The sequence below is a fragment of the Crotalus tigris genome, unplaced genomic scaffold (genome assembly GCF_016545835.1).
Source record: "Crotalus tigris isolate CLP2741 ecotype Arizona unplaced genomic scaffold, ASM1654583v1 scf7180000019651.407290, whole genome shotgun sequence".
NCBI classification, from domain to species: Eukaryota; Metazoa; Chordata; class Lepidosauria; order Squamata; family Viperidae; genus Crotalus; species Crotalus tigris.
In genome coordinates, this window is record NW_024097642.1 from 135,823 (window position 1) to 157,044 (window position 21,222).

Below are 21,222 nucleotides of genomic sequence, written 5' to 3' on the forward strand. Positions count from 1 at the left end.
CTGGGAGAGACCGACCAGCCCAAAGTCACCCGGCTGGCTTTGTACTGAGGCAGGACTAGAACTCACAAACTCCCAGTTTCTAACCTGGGGCTTTGTTTTCTCTTGGTGGAAAACATTAAACATTTTGCATTAAGAGTTTAATGCAGACTTTTCTGCCAATATATTTAACAGCGCAGATGCTCTAAATTCCATGGGGATTACTCCTTGCTAAGAGTGTTTCAGATTGCAACTGCAGTGTCAACGTATATTTGTGCTCAAAAGTAGCCCACATTGAGTTAACCGGGATAGCTTGCCCAAATAGGATTCAGCCACCTTTTTCTGCTTAACCACAGCTCGGCTTACCTCTGTAAAGTGTCCTCACCATCTGTTAATTATTTCTCACAGTACAACAATTATTTAAGTAAGTTTATCAGAACTTTGGCTACTCACATCACTCTAGTTTATTTATTGCAAAAAAATTACTTTTCCGTTTATGAATGAAGAATGAATGAACGAATCACCAGGTGCTCTGAGTAACAAAACCACATGATAAGTCCTCCTAAAACTGGGGTTACTTCAAGTCATTAAACTTCTCTTTGAATATCAGTCACACTTCAGATTTTCCCTTCCAACAGGAAACTGACAGCGTTGACTGAATGGCATCAGGAGAGAGGAACAGCCAATGAGAACCCACTCCCTCCGACTCAGGCGATGAGGCCGTCGTCGTAAGTATGTGGTTTGGCCAGAGAAACTGGGTTGCAGAGAGTGTGCTATACTAAGTGAAAGAGCAATATTAATACAATGTCTGCCTTCCCACTCCTTCTCTCTCTCTCTCTCACTCTCTCTCTCCCATGTATGTGTAAAACTGAAAAATTAGCGGGAGGGGAGGAAGACGGAAAGGGGTGGAGGATTATCAGTTTATTAGAACAGCTTCGCCTTCAGAAATCATGGGTGCCCCATCCCTGGAGGCTTTTAAGAAGAGGCAGTCACCTGTCTGGGATAGTACTATAGGTTCTCCTGCTTGAGCAGGGGGTTGGACTAGAAGACCTCCAAGGCCCCTTCCAGCTGTATTCTATTTTGTTCTGTTCTGTCCTGTCCTGTCCTATCCTATCCTATCCTATCCTATTCCATTCCATTCCATTCTTATTGTTCTATTCTATTCTATTCTATTCTGTTCTGTTCTGTTCTGTTCTGTTCCAATTCCAATTCCATTCCATATATTCTATTCTATTCTATTCTATTCTATTCTATTCTATTCTATTCCATATTTTCTATTCCATTCTATATTTTCTATTTTATTCTGTTCTGTTCCGTTCCATTCCATTGTATTCCATTCTATAATTTCTATTCTGTTCTGTTCTGTTCTGTTCTGAAATTCAGGTTGAATCAAGTGCCAGCTGGGGAATGAGAAGGAGCCACAACCAAATAAAGAACTAAGGCTCCCTTTAAGCCTTGAAGTGCTGCAAAGTTTCTCTCTGGCTACCACAAAAGAGACTCTTAATAATAATAGTAATAATAATAAAGTTGGAAGGGACCTTGGAGGTCATCTAGTCCAACCCCCTGCTCAGGCAGGAAACCCTATACTGTTTCAGACAAATGGCTGTCCAGTCTCTTCTTAAAAACTTCCAGTGTTGGAGCATTCACCATTTCTGGAGGCAGGTGGTTCCACTGGTTAATTGTTCCCACTGTCAGGAAATTTCTCCTTAGTTTCAGGTTGCTTCTCTCCTTGATGAGTTTCTATCCGTTGCTTCTTGTCCTGCCTTCAGGGGCTTTGGAGAATGGCTTGATTTCCTCTTCTTTGGGGCAGCCCCTGAGAGATTGGAAGACTGCTATCCTGTCCCCCCTCGTCCTTCTCTTCATTAAACTAGACATCCCCAATTCCAGCAACCGTTCCTTATATGTTTTAGCCTCCAGTCCTCCAGGTCTCCTGCTTGAGCAGGGGGTTGGACTAGAAGACCTCCAAGGTCCCTTCCAGCTCCATTATTCTGTTAAACATGAGGGCCTGAAACTTGGCATTGATGGGAGACATGGGCAGAAGTGGAGAAAAAAAAAGAGCAAATGAGGCTGAGGTTTTAAGTAAATAAGGCCTATCAGGCAGCAGTAGAAGTAATCTTAAAAAGCAGAGGGAATGCCATTAAAAATGGGAGCCCCCATTAGCAGTTCAGCTTTTCTTCTAGTATATCATTAACTCATTCTACACAACAATAGCTGAGCAATGGAGTGGAAAAACGGAAACCATTAACGCACTATTCTGCTGAGCCTGAGGGCACAGATAAACCTCCAAGGGCCCCAGATCTGACTCTTGGAGAGAGCACTAACAATCAGATGACTGCAGAGGAATATAAATCCTTCCATCCTCCCCCTCTCAGTCAGAACTGAAGATGCTTCTTGAAATGAGAGGCGAAACATCTTCAAGGAAAAACAAAACCCAGTTGCCTTTTGAGAAAGCACCTCTGGGAAACCATGAACACTCCTATCTATCTATCTATCTATCTATCTATCTATCTATCTATCTATCTATCTATCTATCTATCTATCTATCTATCTATCTATCTATATGAAACCAGTGTTCAGTTTAAAGACATTTGGAAGTAAGATCAGCTGAAATATCCAGGGAAAGAGGAAATTCCATCTACTGCTATAGATTCAAGTAGCAATTCTTTATTTTTAAAAAATAATATGTAATAATAATAATAATAATAAAGTTGGAAGGGACCTTGGAGGTCATCTAGTCCAACCCCCTGCTCAGGCAGGGAACCCTATACCGTTTCAGACAAATGGCTGTCCAGTCTCTTCTTAAAAACCTCCAGTGTTGGAGCATTCACAGTTTCTGGAGGCAAGGAGTTCCACTGGTTAATTGTTCTAACTGCCAGGAAATTTCTCCTTAGTTCTAGGTTGCTTCTCTCCTTGATTAGTTTGTCCACACAAGCAAGATTATTAATAGATTATTATTAATACATTTTTCTAATCCGTGAACCACAGGTAGAGCCACAGTTCCTTGTGCATTGCCTAATTTACTCTTATACAGTCATTTTCCCCCGAACGGTCTTGTGCCTATAAGTCTGCATGGAGCAGTTTCACAATATAAACCAGACTGTCTTTGCATTCTGGGACAAAAGATTGCTGGCAGGGAGAGAGGAAACTTTTCTGGAACTCTTAACAAAGTGATGCATCGCCCTTGATTAATTGCACTGAAATAATAACCCAATTACTTTTTTTTTGTTTTTGTTTCAGTGAAAGCTCTGTGGGAAAAGCATGTTTTTCATTAGGCAGGATAAAAGAAAAACAGGTTGTCGGGGTCTTTTTCCCCAGCAGCCTTTTCTTTGGGGGGTGTTTCTGCTGGGCCTGAGAAATGCATCAACGTCACAGCTGCACTAGCTGGTGTCCCAGCACACAAGAGAAAAACCGAAGGGCGAAAGATACTTTCCAATGAAATTCCAACTTGTTCTTCAGCTGCCGAAAGTTCCAGCCTCCCTCAGATACCCCATTTAGGCTGAATAAGAAAATTATGCAATTGCACTTTCCCTTCTCATGCAGGGGGAGTGGAAAACTGAGCAGATCTTTTAGCTGAAACTAGTAGTCCTCAACTTGTGACCTCAATAGGAATAGCACTTAGACTTATATACCACCCCATAGCTCAGTGTTTTTCAACCATGACAATTTTAAGGCATGTGGACTTCAACTCCCAGAATTCCACAGCCAGCAATGCTGGCTGTGGAATTCTGGGAGTTGAAGTCCACATGCCTTAAAATTGTCAAGGTTGAGAAACACTGCCATAGCTGCTTTACAGCACACTGGGTGGTTTACAATGTCAGCCTATTTGCCCCCAACGATCCAGGTCCTCATTTTACCGACCTCGGAAGGATGGAAGGGCTGAGTCTATCTTAAGCCAATCAGGATCAAACTCCTGGCGGTGGGCAGAGTTTGCCTGCAATACTGCGCTTTAACCACTGCACCATCAGGGCTCCTCAACTGAGCTCTGAAAGGTTATGAAATTCTAATTTTCCCAAAGCTTTCCACAAGCGGATGTGGTTGCTACAATTAAAAGTGTTGATATATAATTAAGGAAACATTACTAAGATTTTTCTTTTTTTTTTTTTTAGATTCCTTGACTTTCTCAATTATCTAGCATACATGACTGCTGATGTCTGTTTCCTCGAAAACCAGCGTGAACATCCGGTATTTCCCTTTCCATGTATAGCTCTTAATCAGCATCGATGATCCTAAGCTTTATTTTGCAAGAATGTACAAATAAGGAGATTATGCAATAGTTTGCATCGTGTCTTCTTGAGTTTCCATGAAGTCTCCTGTCCTTGGTATTGACGGCCTTCTGAAAAGTCATTTCAAACTGAATGACTTCTTTCAACCTCTTGGCCACTGTACCATTCCCCAGATTTGCTTGGAAATCGATTAAAAACAATTCCTGTGCTTTTTCTGTTGCTTGACGTGGTTCTGTAGATATTCCAGTAATTTCTGTGGTTTTCTGACTTAATAATGACCGGAATGCTGATTTAACTTCATCTTCTACTACTATATGTTCTCATAAATAAGGAATGTCTTTTAAACATATTGGATGTTAATATTCTTTCTGTATAGAATTTCAGGGTTTCTTCTTCTTCTTCTTCTTCTTCTTCTTCTTCTTCTTCTTCTTCTTCTTCTTCTTCTTCTTCTTCTTCTTCTTCTTCTTCTTCTTCTTCTTCTTCTTCTTCTTCTTCCTCCTCCTCCTCCTCCTCCTCCTCCTTCTTCCTCCTCCTCCTCCTCCTCCTCCTTCTTCTTCTTCCTCCTCCTCCTCCTCCTCCTCCTCCTCCTCCTCCTCTGGGTCACAGTGGCAAGAATGCAGTATTGCAGGCTAATTTAGCTCACTGCCAGAGTTTGATCCTTACCTCTCAAGGTTGACTCAGCCTTCCATCCTTCCAAGGTCAGTAAAATGAAGACCAGATTGTTGAGGTCAATATGCTAACTCTGTAAACCACTTAGAGCAGTGTTTCTCAACCTTGACAATTTTAAGGCATGTGGGCCTCAACTCCCAGAATTCCACAGCCAGCATTGCTGGCTGTGGAATTCTGGGAGTTGAAGTCCACATGCCTTAAAATGGTCAAGGTTGAGAAACACTGCCTTAGAGAGTGTAAAGCACTGTGAAGTGCTATTGCTATTCTCCTCTTTCTTCTCTCTTCCATTTCTTCCTCTTCTTCTCATCCTCTAATACAGCGGTTCTCAACCTATGGGTCGCGACCCCATTTGGGGTCGATCGACCATTTTTCGGGGGTCGCCAAAGAAGGTGATCCGCCAGGCAATTTTCTCCCCTCAGGGGGTGCCGCCGCACAAACGTTGAGAACCACTGCTCTAATATATCAGTTCAAGAGTAGAATGGCCTTCTCAATTTGGAGATCTTTTGGAAGACTTTTTTTATTTGTCTATGTCAGTTTCCAATTTCAGTACTTTTATAGATGTTTCTTCTAACAACTTTCTGAAATTCTTTGCTAAGTTCCTTCTGGAGATCTTTATCTAGCTTTGTCTTCTCTCCTCTTTCTTCCCATTTTCTGTTCTGTTCTGACATCCAATTTAGTTTTTTAGTCTTTGGCAGCCCCTTTTCACGTTTAATCTTAACAACTTCTTTGAATTTATTCCACAGTTCCTCCAGATCTCTGTCAATGACATACAAGGATTCAAAGTGATTCCTGATGTTCTCTTTGAACATAGTGTGTACACGTTCAAGATCATGTAGTGGAAAATGATTGGCTTTGTTTTCCCACTTTAGGCGCATGAAATCTGCTTAATAGTCAGCCCTGACATCTTTGCTGTTATAATGACTTCTTCTGCTAACAAAACTGTCACATTATTTATTTCTGTATGCTGTGACTGGTAATGTCTATAAGCATCATTTTGATGGTTTGAAGCAGTGTTTCTCAACCTTGACAATTTTAAGGCATGTGGACTTCAACTCCCAGAATTCCACAGCCAGCATTGCTGGCTGTGGAATTCTGGGAGTTGAAATCCACATGCCTTAAAATTGTCAAGGTTGAGAAACACTGGTTTAAAGAATGTGTTAGCAATGTATAACTCAATAGATTGACTACCTCAACATAAACTCTAGGCTGATGTCAAAATTCCTTTCTCTTATGGCCATGGATGAGCCATATCACAACCTTCATGGTGTCCATGTTCACAGTAAACCCAGGTCTAACACCTGCCTTGGTTAGCTCACTTTCTACTCTGCTTAAGATAGATTGCCACCATTAAGAGTGTCCATTCAGAGGTCTGATAGATCTGGGTGGATTAAAAAATGCTTGGAGAATTTTTCAGTAATCTGCCAGGCAATTCTCTTGATAACATGGTTAGGGGTACGGTTCCATATTCAGGCCTACACTGTGGTAATAAGGGAAGAGAAGCAGCATTCAGTGGTCTTGTTCAGAATGACAGATTACCTCTGAGGAAGAACGGAACACGTAGATGTCCTGCTGGCTTCTATGATTATTTTTTAGGGCATTTTGCTCTGATGCTTAATCTTATATGGCCCTTTCAAGGCCCAGCCAGGGATGCTGTTGAGACTATTCTCAGTGCTTGCAGGTTGTTAATAGAATGAAACAGGCTAATTCCGAACCTAAGGAAGGTGGAATTGCTGTTTCTCTATCACAATTCTCTGACAAATTGAACAGGTAGGTGAAGCGGAACCTAATTTGGGGGATTTAGTTCTTGCTTTTATAAGTCTGCATTTTTAATTATTGAGGTTGTCATGTGCCTAACCACAGTGTTATAACCCAGGAACAGCCTTTGAAATTATTTCCTGCTTTGTTAATGAGAACAAGGTGTAGGTCAGGGCTTTTCAACCTTTCCACCCATTGTACCACTTTTAGGTTATGGCAACATCCGAGGACCACCAGTTGCCTAGCAAGGTCTCAAAAACTTGATGACAAAAAAAAAAAAAAAAAGTGACGAAGTACTGGTAGTTTTTGATTTACAACAGTTCGCTTAGTGATTGTTCGAACTTACAATGGCACTGAAAAAACTGCCTGCCAAGCCACAGCCGAGCAAGACACCTGCCTGCCTGCCCAGCAGCGCTCTTCCTCCTGTCTGAGATTTTCATTGTTGTGAGCATTTCTGTTGAGGATTGGCAGTGGGGTGGGGAGTGTTTGGTTTTTATTCTCCCCCCGTCTGCTGGGTGGTTGCAGCAGGTTTTGGTCCCTTCACATGACCCTGGGACACTGTGACCGTCATAATTATGAATCAGTTGCCAAGCCTCTGAATGTCAATCACAAGACCCTGGAGAGGCTGCAACATTCCAGCCGATCGGCACTTCTTCTGGGCTCAGCAGAAGCACCAGGATCAGTGCTTCGCTCCAGCTGGAGCCTGGCGCTGATCCTGGCGCTTCCGCTGAGCCCTGACAGCCCTGCAGCTCCAGCCGTCTCTCGCTCAGGCTTGTGCGGTGGTGCCACTGGTTCAGCTCATTCCCCTCCCCCACTACCACTTTTCTAGGATGCTCGCGTACCACTTGCAAGCTGCCAATGGACCACAGGTGGTACCCGTACCACCGGTTGAAAAGCCCTGGTGTAGGTCACGTGTGTTCAGTTCTCTGTTGATTGTGGGATCTGGGTGTTTTCAAGAGAATGGAAGTGGCTGGTGTTGAGTCCTCGAGTCAATGGCGAAAGAAGAGCACACATTCTGTTAATTCCAACAGCCTTTATTCGCAGTAGTTCTCTCTCCGACACAACTCTGAGGCTCGCAGGCCTCTCTGTCTCCTTTAATAGAATCCCCAGGCAAAAAGGTAACAATCTGGCGCGCTTCTGCGCCTCGCGCATGCGCGCAAGGCCGGTGCCTCTCAGTCTGGTCCCTGGCAGCTTGCAACAGCCCGGGACCATTGCAACGTCCCGAGCCTGCCTTTGCAGGCTCAGGACACAACAGCTGAGAACAGCCATAATTTCAGAAATGAAGAATAGAAAATGAATTCCTTGAGTCGTGTTCTGAGTGAACAGACTCCTGCTGCAAACTAACAGATAAGCTACCATCAGATCTAGTATTAAAAAAATAACCCAATTCTGTGATTCCATACATGGGCTGAAAATGTCTAGATCAGGGGTCTCCAATTTTGGCAACGTGATGATTTGTGGACTTCAACTTCCAGAATTCCTCAGCCAGCCATGCTTGGAAGTCCACAAGTGTTAGAGGTGGCAAGGTTGGAGACACATACACACACACACACACACACACACACACACACACACACACACACTCTAGCTAATCAGTGAATGGCATCAAAGGGATACAGTAGATACTAACCCTGTCCTGCTGTGCAGTGGCCATTTGTATTTTCATAGATATGGTACCCTACTTGGTTTGCATATCTGAAACTTGTAGTAGTAGTAGTAGTAGTAGTAGTAGTAGTAGTAATAATAATAATAATAATAATAATAATAATAATAATAATAATAATAATAAAGTTGGAAGGGACCTTGGAGGTCTTCTATCCAACCCCCTGCTCAGGCAGGAAACCCTGTACCATTTCTATTGATTGATTGAACCTTTTTTCTTTTGCACACGGCGGTGGAGGCCTAAAGCGAAAAGGTTTTATAAAACCCAACTGAAGGCCTAGGACTGGGGCGACAGCGCGTGTGCCCACAGAGAGGGCTCTGAGTGCCGCCTCTGGCACCCGTGCCATGGGTTCGCCACCACTGCCCTATACCATTTCAGACAAATGGCTGTCCAGTCTCTTCTTAAAAACCTCCAGTGTTGGAGCATTCACAGCTTCTGGAGGCAGGTTGTTCCACTGGTTAATTGTTCTCACTGTCAGGAAGTTTCTCCTTAGTTCTAGGTTGTTTCTCCCCTTGATGAGTTTCCATCCATTGCTTCTTGTCCTGCCTTCAGGTGCTTTGGAGAAGAGCTTGACTCCCTCTTCTTAGGGGCAGCCCCTGAGATATTGGAAGACTGCTATCCTGTCGCCCCTCGTCCTTCTCTTCATTAAACTAGGCATACCCAATTCCAGCAGCCGTTCCTTATATGTTTTAGCCTCCAGTCCCCTGATCATCTTAGTTGCTCTTCTCTGCACACTTTCTAGAGTCTCAACATCTTTTTTACATCATGGTGACCAAAACTGGATGCAGTATTCCAAGTGTGGCCTTACCAAGGCGTTGTAAAGTGGTAGTAACCCTTCACGTAATCTTGATTCTGTCCCTCTGTTAATGCAGCCCAGCACTGTGTTGGCAGCTGCAGCACACGGCTGACTCCTATTTAAAGGATTGTCCACTAGGATTGTCTCTCTCTCACATACATACACTATATCTGAGGTCAGTTCCTATTTAGTCATTTGTAGTATTTTCCAAAATCATCTAGTTACCCTCAAAACTATATAAATGTTAAAGGTAGTCTTCAGGTTACAATCATTTATTTAAGGACCATTCAAAATTACATCGGATATGAAAAAAGTGACTTACAGCCAGTCCTCACAGTTATAACCATCTCAGCATCCCCACAGTCATGTGAACAAAATTTGAACTCTTGGCAACTGGCATGAGTTTACGATGTTTACTGGGTCCCAGAGTCATGTGATTGCCATGTATGTGGTTGCCGTTAATGAGCTGTGGTGCCACACTAGTTAGAATGCAGTTATTGCAGGCAAACTCTGCCCACAGTCTGGAGTTCGATCCTGACAGGGCTCCAGGTTGACTCAGCCTTCCGTCCTTTCGAAGTTGGTAAAATGAGGACCCAGATCAGGGGTAGGCAACCTTGGCTCTTTTATTACTCGTGGACTTCAACTGCCAGAATTCCTAAGCCAGCATGGAGGAACTATGGCCCCCTCATGACTTGTGGACTTTAACTCCCAGAATTCCTGGGCCAGCCTGGCTCAGCTTGGAAACCTCTCCCTTTCCCCTCAGCGTGGCTGGCTCAGGAATTCTGGGAGTTGGAGTCCACGAGTCATAAAAGAGCCAAGGTGGCCTACCCCTGACTCAGATAGTTGGGGGCAAATAGGCTGATTCTGTAAACTGCTGAGAGAGGACTGTAAAGCAGTGTGGAACAGTATAGGTCTAAATGCTAGTGCTTCCGACAGGCAAAGTCAATGGGTAAGTCAGATTCCCCATAACAATGGTGATAAAAAAGGTAGTAAAATCAGACATAATTCACTCAACAACCACATTGCTTAACGACAGACGTCCCAGTCCCAGTTGTAAATCAAGGGCTACCTATATTCCCATTGTTGATATATGATTGGATGACCCTAGGAAACTGTCCAGTTCTTCTAAAGATTCCTTGAGGCAACAATGTGGAGAATGTAAACAGGCAACCATTATTTTGAGGTGAATGTTGGAAATGACCAGGCATTACACAGAGAGAAAAACAAGGAGAAAGAATGCAAGATTTGAATTCAAAGAAGATATAAACTCAAGAATCTGCTTGAATACCTCAGATGCTGTCAACTTTTGTAACGCCTACCATTCGAGAGTTAAAACAAAGATTTAGTCCTAGCCATGTTGAGTCAAGTTTCTTGAAAGCTTCAGTCTTGTTGACTTTTGTGTCAGCCTTGTTGTTGCTGTAAGTGACTGGTGTGGACATAGGTGTCTGGTACAAGCCATGATGATGAAGAAAAAAATGAAGAAATGTGCTTTGTAACATCATGATGCAATTCTGACACCGTATTTATCACAATATCAGATACAGATAGCCAAGTCATGTTGTTTGTATTGTGATGTCAAAATGTGTGCTTGAGCATGTTTGATCATTCCCCTATCCTTTGCCTCCTTTTATAGACTTCTGTGGGGGTTGAAATGTGGTTCACAAATGAACGTAAGAAGATGCTTTTAGATCAGACCAATGGACTATGTAGTTCAGCATTTTCAGGTCACAGAAGGACCAACCAGGTGGATCCCACATGCTCACAAACTGAGGAGAGATGATGTCCTTCCTTCAGTGTTGTTAAATGGGCAAGGTTCAAAGAAGGCTTCCCATGTTTGTGGAAGTTGGTATCAATAGTGTAATTTTCCGTGCATTTTTCTAATAACCTTTTCAAATCATCTATCCAGCTATTCTCACATCTGAAGGCAGATAATTTAAGTCTTTTTTTTCTTGATTTTCTGTCTCAAGGCAGTTCATTCCAGTGGATGGCCCCCAAGTTCAAACATTAAAAATTATCTCAACTCACATTTCCATAATAATTCTATTATTATGTCTCCTCTTATCTGCCTTCACTCCAAGCCAGAAAGTCATCCAGAGGCTTTTGGGGTCCAGGAGTGCAGGTAGTCCTCACTTAATAACATACAGCAACTGTTTATTTATTTATTTATGAGACTTATATACCGCTTTAAGTGCAAGCACTCTCTAAGCGGTGTACACCAGTAAGCAATGTATATATATATATATTTATATTGGCCCCAACAATCTGGGTCCTCATTTTACCTACCCCGGAAGGATGGAAGGCTGAGTCAACCTTGAGCCGGTGAGATTTGAACCGCTGACCTGCTGAACACAGTCAGCTAAAGTGGCCTGCAGTACTGCACTCTAACTGCTCTAACAGCACTGAAAAGTGGTAGTTATGACCAGTCCTTGTACTTATGACCTGGGCAGCATCCCCAGCATCAAAGGATTGTGTTTCGGATGCTCGGGAATCACATTTTTACCCATCGTAATGTCCCTGGGTCACATGATCACAATTTGTGACCTTCACAGCAGTGAAGTCAAGGAAGAGGCCAGCAGAATGTCAGAAGTTGCAGCCTGTAATAACAGAATGACAGAGTTGGAAGGGACCTTGGAGGTCATCTAGCCCAATCCCCTGCTCAGGCAGAAAACCCTGTAACATTTCAGACAAATGGCTGTCTAGTCTCTTCTTAAAAGCTTCCAGTGCTGGAGCATTGACAACTTCTAGAGTTAAGCCGTTCCAGTGATTGATTGTTTCTCCTTATTTCTCGGTTGCTTCTCATCTTGGTTAGTTTCCATCCATTGCTGGTCCCAATTAGTGTTAAGCGAGGATTACCTTTAAAAATAAATTAATTAAATTAAAAGTGCTAGACACTGTGTTGTTTTCCTCAAAAGAGAGTTAATCGACACCCATTTTGGTTGCCTGTTTGAAACAACAGGATCAATATCTCCATCTTTTCAGGGATTTCAATAAATCCAGGAAATGCTTGTGAGAAAACAGAAAGCTGACAATTACTATTAAACAAAATTCCCGTTAAAATATTTAAGGGATGTGTGTGATTTGATGATGGTTTTTATAGACAATGCTGTATCCTTTTATAATGAACATGCCACTGCTTTCATCCCAATTGTTAGCCTCAATTTGTAAAAAGAACCCCAAGCAACTCTAGAGCTATTTCCTGGAAGTATACAGTTAGAGTTGTAAAAAAACAATAGGGCTAGGAGTAAACTAGTATTAACTTTTCCCAGAATAATCTGGAAAGCTTAATGGTTCCTCTCATTGAGAAATTCTAAATTGTTTTTGGAATTTTGTTTAAGGACATCATTTTGGTGATAAACAGAGAAAAGGATATGACTAAATCATTACAAATTTCAAGTTTAGAATGATTTTTTGTTAACAGAAAGGGAACAGTCATAACCAAGGACGATCAAATCTGGCTTTTGGTCTGCTGGCAAAGAGGCACTGTTACCCAAAAATGGAAATATTAGAAGAAAGATGAGTAAGACAAGGCATGATATAAAGCAATTATTCATGGCATCACTATCACACTTACAAGTTACGGCTGGCTGGTTTCTACATGAATCTTACCTAGATGCTGTAAGCTATCCTGAGGGGCGGAAGAGAGTTTTTCGAATTCCCATTGGCTGCATCTGTACCGTGTTTGCACATATTCTTTTTTTTTTTTTTGCTGGTCTCGTGGTTCCCAAGTTACGCATTGCTCTTCTGCCACACACGGTCTCTAATTCACCCCATCAGGAATCAGGGGCCTCACAGGCTCGCCTTGCTGTGTTCAATTAAGAGCTGTGTAGCTGTTGCCAAAGTTTTTGTTTGCGTGGAGATGGAGAGGTGATGGAGATGGAGACAGAGAAGGATAGAATTGGAGGTGGCGATAGCAATAGCAATAGCGTTTAGGCCAGTGGTTCTCAACCTTTTCAATGCCGTGACCCCCCCAACGGGTCGTAAGTTGAGGACTACTCAACCGGTTGTAAGTCGATGACTACTCAACTGGTGCAGCACCGTTTGCAGAATGGACTTTTGGCGGGCTCAGCAGGGCAGAGACAGCCTGGACAATTCCTATTGGCTACTGATGTGCCTGCAATACTGCACTTTAACTGCTGCATCACTACACCAGATTCATGTCTGCCTCATGGACCTTCACAAAGATGCTATAAGTGATTAGTGTGGACATAGGTGTCTGATGACTGCAGAACGTTGCAGTCTTAATTGTGTATGTTTTAATAGTAGCAAGAACTGTATTTGCACAGTATTGGGAAAATGAAAACAATATGGGAAGAAAGGAGGATCGGGAAAAAACACTGGATTGTGTAATATTGAACAGACTTATATTGAAGAAGTTATTATTATTACTACTGTAAGTTGTATTATATGTCAGATGTATTGTATGTTTATATGAAAGGGTGTACGTCTATATATATGTAATATATAGTATGTTTTAAATGTGAGATATATGTGTACACTTTGAGAGGAAGCAACTAAATTTCATTTTTAATGTGTGCCATTGTGCCCACAGGAAAAAAATGACAATAAAGTTTATCTATCTATCTATCTATCTATCTATCTATCTATCTATCTATCCATCTATCCATCTATCTATCCTCCATCTATCCATCCATTATCTATCTATCTATCTATCTATCTATCTATCTATCTATCTATCTATCTATCTATCTATCTATCATCCATCCATCCATCCATCCATCCATCCATTTATCTATTATTATTAATGTTAAATATCTGGACCCAGACAACATGTTGTTTACTAAGCACTAAAAACTTGTAACTATAAAAGCTTAATAGAATATCTACAAAAAAAAAAAAAGAATGTTGCAATCGGATGTAAGATGAGCTGATTGTCATTAAGGACTAGCTACCTGTGTCTGTCTGAGTTCCACAATAGTTGATTCTTGCACTGTTCTGGTGTTGGACTAGAGCTGTGTTTCACAACCTTGTGTGGACTTTGTGTGGACTTCAAATCTCCAGAATTCCCATGCTGGCTGTACCCTTCCATCTCTTTGTCTGTCCTCCCTTTGTTTCCGCTGGTTGAGAATGGCCAACAGAGTGCAGTGGTATTCCCCTTCCATCCTTCACCCACTTCCCAGCAGGTCCTGCCCTCTGGAACAGTGTTCATCACACACACACACACACACACACACACACACACACACACACACCTGGAGATCAAGAGGACTCCCATCCCGCCATTGGTCTAGAAGACCTTGAAAAGTTGGCTCTGCTCCCAGGCTTGAGGCTGTAAAGCCTCATTGCTTTCCTTTTTCCGCGATGTTGACTTTGCATTCTCTGGATGCATATGGTTTTTTCCCTTCCTTCTCTCGTTTTATTATTTCCTCCTTCTAAAAGGTGAACTGCTTAGAGTCATCCAGGAGTTGGACAGCCTCCAAACCTAATGAATAAATAAATGCATTCATTCCTGCGGTCTGTTTCTGCCCTTCATTTCAGGAATGTAGGAACAGGTCATGAGCAGTTCTGAAATATATACTGGAGGCAGATGAAAGAAAGTGGATTGTCCCATCAACCCCTGGAAAACCTTCAGCATAATATCCTAAGCTGAGAATAGCCATGGTCTAAGCCAGGGGTCTCCAAACTGGCTACTTTAAGACTTGTGGACTTCAACTCCCAGAATTCCTCAGCCAGCATAGTTGAAGTCCAAAAGAGCCAAGGTTGCTACCCCTGGCCTAGACCAGTGTTTCCCAAACTTGACAATTTTAAGGCATGAGGACTTCAACTCCCAGAATTCCACAGCCAGCAACGCTGGCTGTGGAATTCTGGGAGTTGAAGTCCTCATGCCTTAAAATTGTCAAGTTTGGGAAACACTGGCCTAGACATACCAGTTCTAACTCTTCTGACTGCTTCAGTTCTAATGGTAGAAGTAAGAAAAGTTACAACTAGGGAAGCTTCTTGGATGAGAAGCAAAACATAAGAAAACTAAAAATAAGGAGGTCCAACTGGCTTTTGGAAAAAACAGCTTTGGAACAACCATGACCTGGATGATTGAGAATCTCCATCAACATATGACACAGTCAGCCTTTGATTTACGTTTAAAGACCTGTAGAAGTTACCACGAACTTCGAAAACGTCAATCTGTCCTCAGGTTTGTGACTGCTGTTCCCTCCCCCGGCAGTCACGTGATTGCATTTCAAGCACTTTGCAACCAGTCTGCATTTACAACTAGTTGCAGCATTCTATGGTCACATGGCCACAGTTTGGGACAGGTTTTGGCAATCTATAATAATAATAATAAAGTTGGAAGGGACCTTGGAGGTCATTGAGTCCAACCCCCTGCTCAGGCAGGAAACCCTACACCATTTCGGACAGATGGCTGTCCAGTCTCTTCTTAAAAACTTCCAGTGTTGGAGCATTTACTGCTTCTGGAGGCAACTTCTGTTCCACTGGTTAATTGTTCTAATTGTCAGGAAGTTTCTCCTTAGTTCCAGGTTGCTTCTCTCCTTGATTAGTTTCCATCCGTTGCTTCTGGTCCTGCCTTCAGGCACTTTGGAGAATAGCTTGACTCCCTCTTCTTTGGGGCAGCCCCTGAGATACTTGAAGACTGCTATCCTGTCCCCCCTCGTCCTTCTCATTAAACTGGACATCCCCAATTCCAGCAACCGTTCCTTGTATGTTTTAGCCTCCAGTCCACTGATCTTTGTTGCTCAGTTTCGGGCAAAAACGGCCCATCAGAGAAAATGGATGTGCTTAACAATCACATGGACCATTTAACAACCACTATGACTCACTTTACCGCCATCCTAAAAATGTTTGTAAAATTAAATCCCATCATGCAGTATCTCAACTTAGAACTGCAACAATTTACAACCAAAATTGTGCCTCAACTTGTGACTGCAACAAAATTCTACTCATAAGTCAAGGACTATCTGTACCAAATGTACATGACAGCACATTCCAGTATTTGAGGGGCTGCCACAAGGAAGAGGAGGGGGTCACATGATTCTCCAAAGCACCAGAGGGAAGGACAAGAAACAATGGCTGGAAACTGATCAAGGAGAGAAGCAACCTGGAATTAAGGAGAAATTAAGGGGGCTGGACTAGAAGACCTCCAAGGTCCCTTCCAGCTCTACTCTACTCTACTCTACTCTACTCTACTCTACTCTACTCTACTCTACTCTACTCTACTCTACTCTACTCTACTCTACTCTACCGTACTCTACTTTACCCTGTCCTGTTCTGTTCTATTCTATTCTATTCTATTCTATTCTATTGCTCTGCTCTGCTCTGCTCTGCTCTATTCTATTCTATTCTATTCTGTATTTCTATTCTATTCTGTTCTATTCTATTCTATTCTATTGCTCTGCTCTGCTCTGCTCTGCTCTGCTCTGCTTTATTCTATTCTATTCTATTCTATTCTATTCTATTCTATTCTATTCTATTCTATTCTATTCTATTGCTCTGCTCTGCTCTGCTCTGCTCTGCTCTATTCTATTCTATTCTATTCTATTCTATTCTATTCTATTCTATTCTATTCTATTCTATTCCATTCCATTCCATTCCATTCCATTCCATTCCATTCTGTATTTCTATTCTATTCTATTCTATTCTATTCTATTCTATTCTATTCTATTCTATTCTATTCTATTGCTCTGCTCTGCTCTGCTCTGCTCTATTCTATTCTATTCTATTGCTCTGCTCTGCTCTGCTCTGCTCTGCTCTATTCTATTCTATTCTATTCTATTCTATTCTATTCTATTCTATTCTATTCTATTCCATTCCATTCCATTCCATTTCCATATATTCTATCCTATTATGTTCCGTTCTACATAATAATAATAATAATAGTAAAGTTGGAAGGGACCTTGGAGGTCATCTAGTCCAACCCGCTGCTCGGGCAGGAAACCCTACACCATTTCGGACAAATGGCTGTCCAGTCTCTTCTTAAAAACTTCCAGTGTTGGAGCATTTACTGCTTCTGGAGGCAAGCTGTTCCACTGATTGATTGTTCTATTCTATTGCTCTGCTCTGCTCTGCTCTGCTCTATTCTATTCTATTCTATTCTACTCTACTCTATTCTATTCTATTCTATTCTATTCTATTCTATTCTATTCCATTCCATTCCATTCCATTCCATTCAATTCTATTCTGTATTTCTATTCTATTCTATTCTGTATTTCTATTCTATTCTATTCTGTATTTCTATTCTATTCTATTCTGTTCTGTTCTATTCTATTGCTCTGCTCTATTCTATTCTATTCTATTCTATTCTATTCTATTCTATTCTATTCTATTCTATTCTATTCTGTTCTGTTCTGTTCTATTCTATTGCTCTGCTCTGCTCTGCTCTATTCTATTCTATTCTATTCTACTCTACTCTACTCTACTCTATTCTATTCTATTCTATTCTATTCTATTCTATTCTATTCTATTCTATTCTATTCTATTCTATTCCATTCCATTCCATTCTATTCTATTCTATTCTATTCTATTCCATTCTATTCTGTATTTCTATTCTATTCTATTCTGTATTTCTATTCTATTCTGTTCTGTTCTGTTGCTCTGCTCTGCTCTATTCTGTTCTATTCCATATTCCATTCCATTCTACTCTATTCTAATGGGAAATTTCTCCCTAGGGTTAGGGTTATAATTTCAATAGAGAAGGGATCAGAGGAAATGCCCGTTGTATAGAAATCGTGTTATTGAATACATAGTTGCTGTTGACATGGTTTCTAATGATAAATGCAATTTGGCCTAATGAGATCTGATCCAAAGTGCATCCTGTATTTCTGGTCTATGTCCTAGATGTCTTCCTTTTAGAAAACACAGCTGGTACAAGCATTTATTTAGCTATTTGGGGTTGGGTTTTTTTTCCCCCCAACCCATGGATCTGTGTTGCTATAGACACAGCAGAAGGCTTTCAAATGCAGCTTTTACTTTACATTTATCACGGTAAATTAATTGCCCTGATTGTTATGCACATTACCAGCTCCAGTCTGTTAAAACAAAAAAAGGGGGGAAACCCCCCAAGGACTTTTAAAACTAATTCTGATTTGTGTGATAACAAACATCTCAATTCTTAATTCTTTCTTTTCTTTACATTGCAAAGATTTGTCTTCTCCTCCTCTAAAGAATAATAATATTTGGGGTTTTTTTGCAGTGCTTTGTCCTCTCTCCAAGACCAACTGCTCCACGGACAAAGGTAACTTTCTGACCAGCTGTAACCTTTCAAAAACACTTTCAGAGGTCATGGGAACGTAACATTCAAGTTACACGAAAGGCTTGTCGGTGGATATCAGGGACTTTCCACACACACACACACCCAAATATATCCAATGAATCACACTTTTACAGAATAGACACACTCGCTGGATTCCTCCATCAGCATCTGATCTTTTCTAAAAAGAAATTTAAAAACCTTGACCTCACATGTTTTGAGTGGGCGGGATAACGGGAAGAAAGGCAATTTAGCACTGGGGTCAATTTCATCACATAAAATTATTGCATCGTAAAGTATTTGGAATTGCTGCGGGGTGAATGACCAGAGATGAAACGTGCAGTAACAATGGAAGAGGGTTAAAGAGAGAGAAGCAGTTAAATGATAGAGTGTGGGAGATTTAACTGCAAAAATAATTACAATTTCTTCCAAGCAAAGTGAGCCTCTTGTCCTGTCCTGGCCTGTATTTTTCGCAAGGTCAGCGAGCTTTCGGCTGCCTCCAAGGTCACTTTCCTCTCTGGCCCAATTTGGGTGGTTTTGACAAAACCCAGAAAAGAGCCACGAGGCTTTGTGCTACTTCTTTTCCTCTCTTTTTAACAAATTATTTTTATTTGGACATACAGGTAGTCCTCAACTTACAACAGTTTGTTTAGTGACCGTTCAAGCAGTGTTTCTCAACCTTGACCATTTTAAGGCATGTGGACTTCAACTCCCAGAATTCTGGGAGTTGAAGTCCACATGCCTTAAAATGGTCAGGGTTGAGAAACACTGGCAAAGTTACAACAGCACTGAAAAAAGTGACTTATGACCGTTTTTCACACTTACAACTGTTGCAACATCCTCCGTGGTCACGTGATTTACATTCGGACGCTTGACAACTGACTCACATTTTTGACGGTCGCATTGTCCCTGGGGGGGGGGTCACGTGGTCCGCTTTTGTGATCTTCTGACAGGCAAAGTCAGTGGGGGAAGCCGAATTCACTTAAACAACCGTGTGGCTAATTTAACAACTTCAATGATTCACTTAACAAATGTGGCAAGGAAAGTCATAAATTGGGGCAAAACTCACTTATCAAATTTCTCACTTAGTGACATAAATTTTGGGCTGAATTGTGTTGGTAAGCTGGGGACTAGCTGTAGAGCAATCAATAAAATAAACAGCACAAGAGTATGAATGTTTAAAAAACAGAAACTGATCACATCCTGTGGATGTAGCCTTGCAAGTTTAAAGACAATTTTAAAAAGTGTTAGAACGTCTATGTTCAATGTTTCCATCCAGAGAAATAGTTTTATGGGAGGGGGGCATGTTAGGAATTACTGTACAGGAAGTCCTTGACTTACGACCATTCTTTTCGTGACTGTTCCAAGTTGGAACGGCGCTGAAAAGATGTCTTATGACCGCCTTTCCTGCTTACAGCAATTGCAGAATTTCCCCCCCCCCGGTCATGTGATCAACATTCAGATGCTTGGTGATAGTTTCATATTTATGACAGTCGCAACGTCCCAGAGTCACGTGATCATGTTTTGTACCTCCTGACAAGCAGTTATCGGAAGTCAGCCCTGCCGGAGAAGGACATAATAAAAAGGGCAGAAAAATATATTTCCTCAAAGGATCTTAAAGAGGCAGAAAAGCATGCCCAGTTTTCTTAATAGCCCCAAGTCTCCCTCTGCCAAGCAGAAAACAGCTCTGTAGAAATGCAGATGTAAATCCAGGGACCTAGGAGATTAAGAAGACAAAGACCTAAAATCTGCATACCCCACCCAAACTCTAAGAGTGATCGGCCCCAGGGAAGCAGGAGATGACCTTTGGACATAATAAGATTGACCCATCACCATCAGAATACCAGAAAGGCACACTGAGACTCAGGTCAAAGTTCAGGCCACAGGAACAACTCCAAACAAAAGGCTCCAGAGGGTATAAAAACCTACTTCCTACATGTGCTCAGCCCTTTTTTTTTCACTTCTCTTGCTGCTAGAACCATCTTCCTGTCTGGCTCTCCTCTCCAATAAACTACAACCTTCTTCCCAAAGCGGTTGCCATGTTTATTCCCAGCTTGGATGAACCACGATGAAGAATTTTCTTCCAACACAGTCAATGGCGAGAAGCCAGATCCACTTCACAGCCGTGCTACTAACTTAACTGCAGTGATTCACTTAATGGGGCAAAACTCACTTAACAAGTGTCTCTCTTAGCAACATAAATGTTTGGCTCAATTGTGGACATAAGTCAAGGACTAGCTGTGTAGCTAAAAACTGGAGAGCATATATGAATAAAAACAGCCTTCACCAAGTTTCTTTAAGTTTCTTCTTTGTTGCTATGCTCAGTTTTCAGACAATATTATTTTCTGCTCCTTTCAATAGGTCTGTTTAAATGAAAGAGGAATGTTAGTTTCTCAATGCTTTATTAGTAGTAAAATCTCACAGCTGGTGAGACACAAAGGGATTCCTCTCTTCTGTTGCACCATTTTATACGGCCTGCCAAAAGTGGACATTGAACTGATTCCAGCGTTCATTAGAATCCTAGAGGTCATCAAGACCAATCTCTTCTTTATTAGAGAAATTTAACTAAAAGATTTCTGAGAAATGGCTGTCTGATTTCATCTTGAACTCATCTGAAAAAAAGGAGAATTGATTGCATTGTCATGCTGTTCTCACAGCTAGGAACTATTTAAAACAAAATATTCCATTGGAAAGTAGCTTCCTATGACTTTAACTTGCCATTTAAGGACCTCGGTGCAGAATTATCAGGGTTGATAATTGCAGCTTGCCAGATGGATAAACAAGGAGTGGAAAGCTATCCTACTCCTTCCTCCTGTTGCAAGAACCATGTTTGAATCAGTTGCTTTTTACAACAACAACAACAATAATAATAAAGTTGGAAGGGACCTTGGAGGTCACCTAGTCCAACCCCCTGCTCAAGCAG

At 41.6% G+C, this 21,222-nt stretch overlaps 1 long non-coding RNA gene across 2 annotated transcripts; it reads left to right on the forward strand.

Annotated features, from left to right (window-relative positions):
• The first annotated feature begins 587 nt into the window (after positions 1–587).
• On the forward strand, positions 588–20,571 carry LOC120317460. Of its 2 annotated transcripts, none has more exons than XR_005559246.1 (4): positions 588–704; positions 4,083–4,158; positions 18,243–18,284; positions 20,276–20,571. It is a non-coding gene; the product is annotated as an uncharacterized LOC120317460 (long non-coding RNA). The 2 variants fall into 2 exon arrangements; XR_005559247.1 differs by having other exon boundaries at positions 593–708.
• The last annotated feature ends 651 nt before the right edge of the window (positions 20,572–21,222 follow it).